We start from the raw sequence: 10,871 nt of genomic DNA on the forward strand, positions 1-10,871 counted from the left end.
TATTACACATCTATCCTATTACACATCCACCATGTTCCACATCCATCATATTATACATCCATAATTTTAGACATCAATCAGTTTACACACCCATCCTATTACACATCCATCCTGTTGCACATCCAACCTATTACACATCCATCATATTGCACATCCATCATATTACACATCAATCATATTACACATGCATCTTATTACACATCCATCCAATAACACACCTATCACATTACACATCCAGCCTATTACACATTATTCATATCATATATCAATCCTATTACACATCCATCCTATTGTGCATCCATCATATTGCTCAGCCATCATATTACACATCCTTCATATTACATATCCATCCTATTATGCATCCACCCTATTACACATCCATCCTATTTCACCTGCAACCTAATACACAATCATCATATAGCACATCCATCCTGTTATACATCCATCCTATTATACAACCTTCCTATTACAGACCCGTCATATTACACGTCACTCATATTACACAACCATTCTGTTACACATCCATCCTCTTACACATCCATAATATTACACTTCTATCATATTACATATCGATCTTATTGCTCATCCATCATATTACACATCCATCCTATTACACTTACATCCTATTACACATCTGTAGCAATTATACTTCCATCATATGACAAATCTATCGTATTACGTATCCATCATATTACACAACGATCCTATTGCACATCTATCCTATTACACGTCCATCATGTTAACCATTCATCCTATTGCACCTCCATCATATTACACATCCATCATATTACACATCAATCATACTACACATCCATCATATTACACATCCATCATATTACACAACCATCCTATGGTACATCCATCCTATTACACATCCATCCTATTACATATCTAACCTATTACACATCCATCATATTGCACATCCATCCTATTGTACATCCATCCTATTACACTTCCATATTTTACACATCCATCCTGTTAAACATCCATCATATTACACATCAATCAGATTGCACATCCATCCTATTACACAACCATCATATTACACATCAATCTTATTACACATCCATCCTATTACACATCCAACCTATTACACATCCATCATGTTGCACTTCCATCGTATTATACATCCATCCTATTACACATCCATCATATTACACATCAATCATATTATACATCCATCATATTACACATCCATCCTATTACACATCCATCATATTACACATCCATCCTATTACAAATCCATCATATTTCATATCCATCCTATTACACATCCATCATATTACACATCCTTCCGATTATACTTCCATCATATTACACATCCATCCTGTTACACATCCAACCTATTACACATCCATCATATTGCACATCCATCATATTACACATCAATCATATTACACATCCATCTTATTACACATCCATCCAATTACACACCTATCACATTATACATCCAGCCTATTACACATTAATCATATCATATATCAATCCTATTACAATCCATCCTATTGTGCATCCATCATATTGCTCAACCATCATATTAGACATCCTTCATATTACATATCCATCCTATTATACATCCATCCTATACACATCCATCCTATTTCACCTCCAACCTATTACACAATCATCATATAGCACATCCATCCTGTTATACATCCATCCTATTACACAACCATCCTATTACAGACCCATCATATTACACGTCACTCATATTACACATCAATTCTGTTACACATCCATCCTTACACATCCATAATATTACACATCTATCATATTACATATCGATCTTATTGCACATCCATCATATTACACATCCATCCTATTACACTTACAACCAATTTCACACCGATCGTATTTCACATTCATCATATTACACATCGATCATATTACACATCTATCCTTTTACACATCCATCCTGTTACACATTCATACTATTACACATCCATCATATTACACATCCATCATATTACACATCCATCATATTACACATACGTCCTATTATACATTCATCTTATTACACATCCATCCTATTACACATCCATCCTATTACACATCTGTCCCATTATACTTCCATCATTTGACATATCTATCGTATTACGTATCCATCATATTACACAACGATCATATTACACATCTATCCTATTACACATCCATCATGTTAACCATTCATCCTATTGAACCTCCATCATATTACACATCCATCCTATTACATATCTAACCTATTACACATCCATCATATTGCACATCCATCCTATTGTACATCCATCCTATTACACTTCCATATTTTACACATCCATCCTGTTAAACATCCATCATATTACACATCAATCAGATTGCACATCCATCCTATTACACAACCATCATATTACACATCAATCTTATTACACATCCATCCTATTACACATCCAACCTATTACACATCCATCATATTGCACATCCATCGTATTATACATCCATCCTATTACACATCCATCATATTACACATCAATCATATTATACATCCATCATGTTACACATCCATCCTATTACACATCCATCATATTACACATCCATCCTATTACAAATCCATCATATTTCATATCCATCCTATTACACATCCATCATATTACACATCCTTCCGATTATACTTCCATCATATTACTCATCCATCGTATTACGCATCCATCATATTACACATCCATCCTGTTACACATCCAACCTATTACACATCCATCATATTGCACATCCATCATATTACACATCAATCATATTACACATCCATCTTATTACACATCCATCCAATTACACACCTATCACATTATACATCCAGCCTATTACACATTAATCATATCATATATCAATCCTATTACAATCCATCCTATTGTGCATCCATCATATTGCTCAACCATCATATTAGACATCCTTCATATTACATATCCATCCTATTATACATCCATCCTATTTCACCTCCAACCTATTACACAATCATCATATAGCACATCCATCCTGTTATACATCCATCCTATTACACAACCATCCTATTACAGACCCATCATATTACACGTCACTCATATTACACATCAATTCTGTTACACATCCATCCTTACACATCCATAATATTACACATCTATCATATTACATATCGATCTTATTGTACATCCATCATATTACACATCCATCCTATTACACTTACAACCAATTTCACACCGATCGTATTTCACATTCATCATATTACACATCGATCATATTACACATCTATCCTTTTACACATCCATCCTGTTACACATTCATACTATTACACATCCATCATATTACACATCCATCATATTACACATCCATCATATTACACATACGTCCTATTATACATTCATCTTATTACACATCCATCCTATTACACATCCATCCTATTACACATCTGTCCCATTATACTTCCATCATTTGACAAATCTATCGTATTACGTATCCATCATATTACACAACGATCATATTACACATCTATCCTATTACACATCCATCATGTTAACCATTCATCCTATTGAACCTCCATCATATTACACATCCATCATATTACACATCAATCATACTACACATCCATCATATTACACATCCATCATATTACACAACCATCCTATGATACATCCATCCTATTACACATCCATCCTATTACACATCTAACCTATTACACATCCATCATATTGCACATCCATCCTTTTGTACATCCATCCTATTACACTTCCATATTTTACACATCCATCCTATTAAACATCCATCATATTACACATCAATCAGATTACACATAAATCTTATTACACATCCATCCTATTACACATCTAACCTATTACACATCCATCATATTGCACATCCATCCTATTGTACATCCATCCTATTACACTTCCATATTTTACACATCCATCCTATTAAACATCCATCATATTACACATCAATCAGATTACACATAAATCTTATTACACATCCATCCTATTACACATCCAACCTATTACACATCCATCATATTGCACATCCATCGTATTATACATCCATCCTATTACACATCCATCATATTACATATCCATTCTATTACACATCCATCCTATTACACATCCATCATATTACACAACCTTCCTATTATACTTCCATCATATTACTCATCCATCGTATTATGCATCCATCATATTACACATCGATCATATTACAGATCTTTCCTATTACACATCCATCATGTTCCACATCCATCATATTACACATCCATCATTTTAGACATCAATCAGTTTACACATCCATCCTATTACTCATCCATCCTGTTACACATCCAACCTATTACACATCCATCATATTGCACATCCATCATATTACACATCAATCATATTACACATCCATCTTATTACACATCCATCCAATTACACACCTATCACATTATACATCCAGCCTATTACACATTAATCATATCATATATCAATCCTATTACAATCCATCCTATTGTGCATCCATCATATTGCTCAACCATCATATTAGACATCCTTCATATTACATATCCATCCTATTATACATCCATCCTATACACATCCATCCTATTTCACCTCCAACCTATTACACAATCATCATATAGCACATCCATCCTGTTATACATCCATCCTATTACACAACCATCCTATTACAGACCCATCATATTACACGTCACTCATATTACACATCAATTCTGTTACACATCCATCCTTACACATCCATAATATTACACATCGATCATATTACATATCGATCTTATTGCACATCCATCATATTACACATCCATCCTATTACACTTACAACCAATTTCACACCGATCGTATTTTACATTCATCATATTACACATCGATCATATTACACATCTATCCTTTTACACATCCATGCTGTTACACATTCATACTATTACACATCCATCATATTACACATCCATCATATTACACATCCATCATATTACACATACGTCCTATTATACATTCATCTTATTACACATCCATCCTATTACACATCCATCCTATTACACATCTGTCCCATTATACTTCCATCATTTGACAAATCTATCGTATTACGTATCCATCATATTACACAACGATCATATTACACATCTATCCTATTACACATCCATCATGTTAACCATTCATCCTATTGAACCTCCATCATATTACACATCCATCCTATTACATATCTAACCTATTACACATCCATCATATTGCACATCCATCCTATTGTACATCCATCCTATTACACTTCCATATTTTACACATCCATCCTGTTAAACATCCATCATATTACACATCAATCAGATTGCACATCCATCCTATTACACAACCATCATATTACACATCAATCTTATTACACATCCATCCTATTACACATCCAACCTATTACACATCCATCATATTGCACATCCATCGTATTATACATCCATCCTATTACACATCCATCATATTACACATCAATCATATTATACATCCATCATATTACACATCCATCCTATTACACATCCATCATATTACACATCCATCCTATTACAAATCCATCATATTTCATATCCATCCTATTACACATCCATCATATTACACATCCTTCCGATTATACTTCCATCATATTACTCATCCATCGTATTACGCATCCATCATATTACACATCCATCCTGTTACACATCCAACCTATTACACATCCATCATATTGCACATCCATCATATTACACATCAATCATATTACACATCCATCTTATTACACATCCATCCAATTACACACCTATCACATTATACATCCAGCCTATTACACATTAATCATATCATATATCAATCCTATTACAATCCATCCTATTGTGCATCCATCATATTGCTCAACCATCATATTAGACATCCTTCATATTACATATCCATCCTATTATACATCCATCCTATTTCACCTCCAACCTATTACACAATCATCATATAGCACATCCATCCTGTTATACATCCATCCTATTACACAACCATCCTATTACAGACCCATCATATTACACGTCACTCATATTACACATCAATTCTGTTACACATCCATCCTTACACATCCATAATATTACACATCTATCATATTACATATCGATCTTATTGTACATCCATCATATTACACATCCATCCTATTACACTTACAACCAATTTCACACCGATCGTATTTCACATTCATCATATTACACATCGATCATATTACACATCTATCCTTTTACACATCCATCCTGTTACACATTCATACTATTACACATCCATCATATTACACATCCATCATATTACACATCCATCATATTACACATACGTCCTATTATACATTCATCTTATTACACATCCATCCTATTACACATCCATCCTATTACACATCTGTCCCATTATACTTCCATCATTTGACAAATCTATCGTATTACGTATCCATCATATTACACAACGATCATATTACACATCTATCCTATTACACATCCATAATGTTAACCATTCATCCTATTGAACCTCCATCATATTACACATCCATCATATTACACATCAATCATACTACACATCCATCATATTACACATCCATCATATTACACAACCATCCTATGATACATCCATCCTATTACACATCCATCCTATTACACATCTAACCTATTACACATCCATCATATTGCACATCCATCCTTTTGTACATCCATCCTATTACACTTCCATATTTTACACATCCATCCTATTAAACATCCATCATATTACACATCAATCAGATTACACATAAATCTTATTACACATCCATCCTATTACACATCTAACCTATTACACATCCATCATATTGCACATCCATCCTATTGTACATCCATCCTATTACACTTCCATATTTTACACATCCATCCTATTAAACATCCATCATATTACACATCAATCAGATTACACATAAATCTTATTACACATCCATCCTATTACACATCCAACCTATTACACATCCATCATATTGCACATCCATCGTATTATACATCCATCCTATTACACATCCATCATATTACATATCCATTCTATTACACATCCATCCTATTACACATCCATCATATTACACAACCTTCCTATTATACTTCCATCATATTACTCATCCATCGTATTATGCATCCATCATATTACACATCGATCATATTACAGATCTTTCCTATTACACATCCATCATGTTCCACATCCATCATATTACACATCCATCATTTTAGACATCAATCAGTTTACACATCCATCCTATTACTCATCCATCCTGTTACACATCCAACCTATTACACATCCATCATATTGCACATCCATCATATTACACATCAATCATATTACACATCCATCTTATTACACAGCCATCCAATTACACATCTATCACATTACACATCCAGCATATTACACATTCATGATATCATATATCAATCCTATTACACATCCATCCTATTGTGCATCCATCATATTGCTCAGCCATCATATTACACATCCTTCATATTATATACCCATCCTATTATACATCCATCCTATTACACATCCATCCTATTTCACCTCCAACCTAATACACAATCATCATATAGCACATCCATCCTGTTATACATCCATCCTATTACACAACCATCCTATTACAGACCGGTCACATTACACATCACTCATATTACACATCCATTCTGTTACACATCCATCCTCTTACACATCCATAATATTACACAACTATCATATTACATATCGATCTTATTGCACATCCATCATATTACACATCCATCATATTACACTTATATCCGATTACACACCCATCGTATTTCACATTCATCATATTACACATCGATCATATTACACATCCATCATATTACACATCCATCATATTACACATTCATCTTATTACACATCCATCCTATTACACATCCATCCTATTATACCTCCATCATATTAGAAATCCATCATATGACATATCCATCCTATTAGGCATACTTCATATTACCCATTCATCCTATTAAACATCCATCCTATTACACATCCATCATATTACACATCAATCTTATTACACATCAATCCTGTTACACATTCATACTATTACACATCCATCATATTACACATCCATCATATTACACATCCATCATATTACACATACGTCCTATTATACATTCATCTTATTACACATCCATCCTATTACATATCCATCCTATTACACCTCCATCATATTAGACATCCATCATATAACATATCCATCCTGTTAGTCATGCTTCATATTACACATCCATCCTATTAAACATCCATCCTATTACACATCCATCATATTACACATCCATTATATTACACCTACATCCTATTACACATCCATCATATTACACATCAATCATATTACACATCCATTCTATTACACATCTATCATATTACACATCCATCCATTTGGGACAACCAAGTGAAAGGCACCTGTTTCTGGTGAGCCGTTTTTTTTGCCTTTGTCATTGATGCTTGACCGACAAGTCTCGTTTTCAAATCGTGTGTTCAACTGGCAGTTACCTGTTATAAATCAGCGAAGGAGAAATCAGTTTGTTGTCTAATGATGCCTTTGCCTACCCAATGTGTGCTGTGATTATCTGTGCAATATGCATTCAGCAGGATGAATAAAAGCAACGCCTTTTGAAATGCAGGCACTGTATGTTTTGCACTCAACGCATCCCATGGCCAACAAATGGTCTAATGGATATCAACTCAGGTGATATTGTATCATGATGTGCATCGCAAAGTGCTACATGTAATATTGAATCTGACCAAAGTGGGACTACGTGGGTTGTGCAAGCCTAAAACAGCACGGCTACTTGGGAGAATGAACAACGGATTTTGGCAGAGGGCTAATACAACCTGCACTGAGTTCAAGGAAAGTGATGTGCTTGATCGGACCTTGAAAGAATGATGTCGAGACCAGTCGGGAGAATCAACACAGAAGGCAGTTAGGCCTTATTAATATGTTGCAACTGGATTAATGCTAAAAGAGGGTAAACAAGATTATTGAAGGGGAACAAATCGTCTTCAACGAAACGGCTTGAAGTAATGTGTTGATCTTGGTTCGTGGAACAAGCCCAACTAAACCTGCAGCATATTGCAGTAATAAAACTTTCCTTCTGGGTAATTGATGGAGACCTTGGGCAATGTTCACTTATCAACTTACTATGATTCAGAAGGTTGGTAAAAGTGTACCCGGTGGCATGAGTATCAGTTGCAGGAACAGAATGACATCACCTTGTTAGAGATAGTAGGATATTACTCAAGCATGCCTGAGAAATATTTAGTAGAATGCAACGAACATAGGAAATTAACCGGGATGGATGGGATAACATGGAATTGCACCATGAAGGTAATTGCGGGATAGCATTTTCCTGTACGATCTGTATAAAGAGGGAAGGGTGAATATTGTTTTAGCACCATGCACCTGAAAGACCAGTATGGTACCAACCTGACTTGTCTCATTGCGAAAGGAACCTTTTGTATTACCCCACTCCAAACTGTGAAACTTGTGGCGGGAAACTATTTGCGTAGGCAATAAATATGACGATGAGGAAGGAGTTATAAGTGCAACTGCCAAAGGGAAGATATAATTAATTTGGATAGTTAATTGGGCCAATTGAAGACCAAGTGAAATGGGCATTAAGCGAAATGGGCAACAGAGGGTAACACCGGCTAGAGGCTGATGTGATATTTACAGTATATATGATCGAAATAGTCCGACAATGAACCAAGAGACTATGTGTGGTTTTTATGTTCCCTATTATCTAAGAACAGAAACACACTATCGGTATGTGGCGAGGGTTGCAGCTGTTAACACATTTGACATAGTCAGTATTGACCAAGCAGTTGAAGACGTTGCCCAAAGATTTAAAATCCTTTTGCTAAAGAGAAACGGTCGGACTTCGCGGACTTGTCAGAAACGGGGGACGAGATCGCCAGATAAATGCTGCAAGTCGAGTAAATCGGAGAGCCTAATGCCCATAAAATCAGTACGATAAATAAGCGACTAAATCATCAAACCCAAGAAAAACATAAAGAAATTGTATCTGCAATGTATGGCTCATGGTAACTGGGGAACAGCTGGCGCAATATAAACCAGATGAAACAAGTCAATACTCGATTGGATAACAAAGAAACCTAGAAAATAGGTGCAGGATTAGGCCATTCGGCCCTTCGAGCCTGCATCACCATTAAATATGATCATGGCTGTTCATGTAACATCAGTACCCCATTCCTGCTTTCTCACCATACCTTGATCCCATAAGCCGCAAGGGCCACTTCCAACTCACTTTGAATATATTTAATGAACTGAACATATTCTGTGGCAGAGAATTCCGCAGGGTCACAATTCTTCACTCAGACAACTGTGAACCTGTGGAATTCTCGACCACAGTTTCTCCTCATCTCGGTCTTAAATGGCTTGCACCTTATCCTTATACTGTGACCCCTGGTTCTGAAATCCCCAACATCCGGAACATTCGTCCTGCATCTCACCTGTCAAATTTCGTCAGAATTTTATATGTTTCTATGAGATCACCTCTCATTCTTCTAAACTCCAATGAATATAATCGTAGTCGATCCAGTCTTTCTTCATATATCAGTCCTACCATCCCGGGAATCAGTCTCGTGAATCTTTGCTGCATTCCCTCAATAGCAAGAATGTCCTTCCTCAGATTAGAAGATCAACATTGCACACAATACTCAAAGTGAGGTCTCACCAAGACTCTGTACAACGGCAGTAAGACATCACTGCTCCTATACTCAAATCCCCTCGCTATGAAGACCAGCATGCCATTTGCTTTCTTTACTGCCTGCTGCACCTGCATGCATACCTTCAATGACTGATGTACCATGACATCCAGGTCTCTTTGCAGCTCCCCTTTTATTAATCTGTCACTATTCTGA

Source organism: Pristiophorus japonicus, unplaced genomic scaffold (genome assembly GCF_044704955.1).
Source record: "Pristiophorus japonicus isolate sPriJap1 unplaced genomic scaffold, sPriJap1.hap1 HAP1_SCAFFOLD_66, whole genome shotgun sequence".
NCBI lineage: Eukaryota > Metazoa > Chordata > Chondrichthyes > Pristiophoridae > Pristiophorus > Pristiophorus japonicus.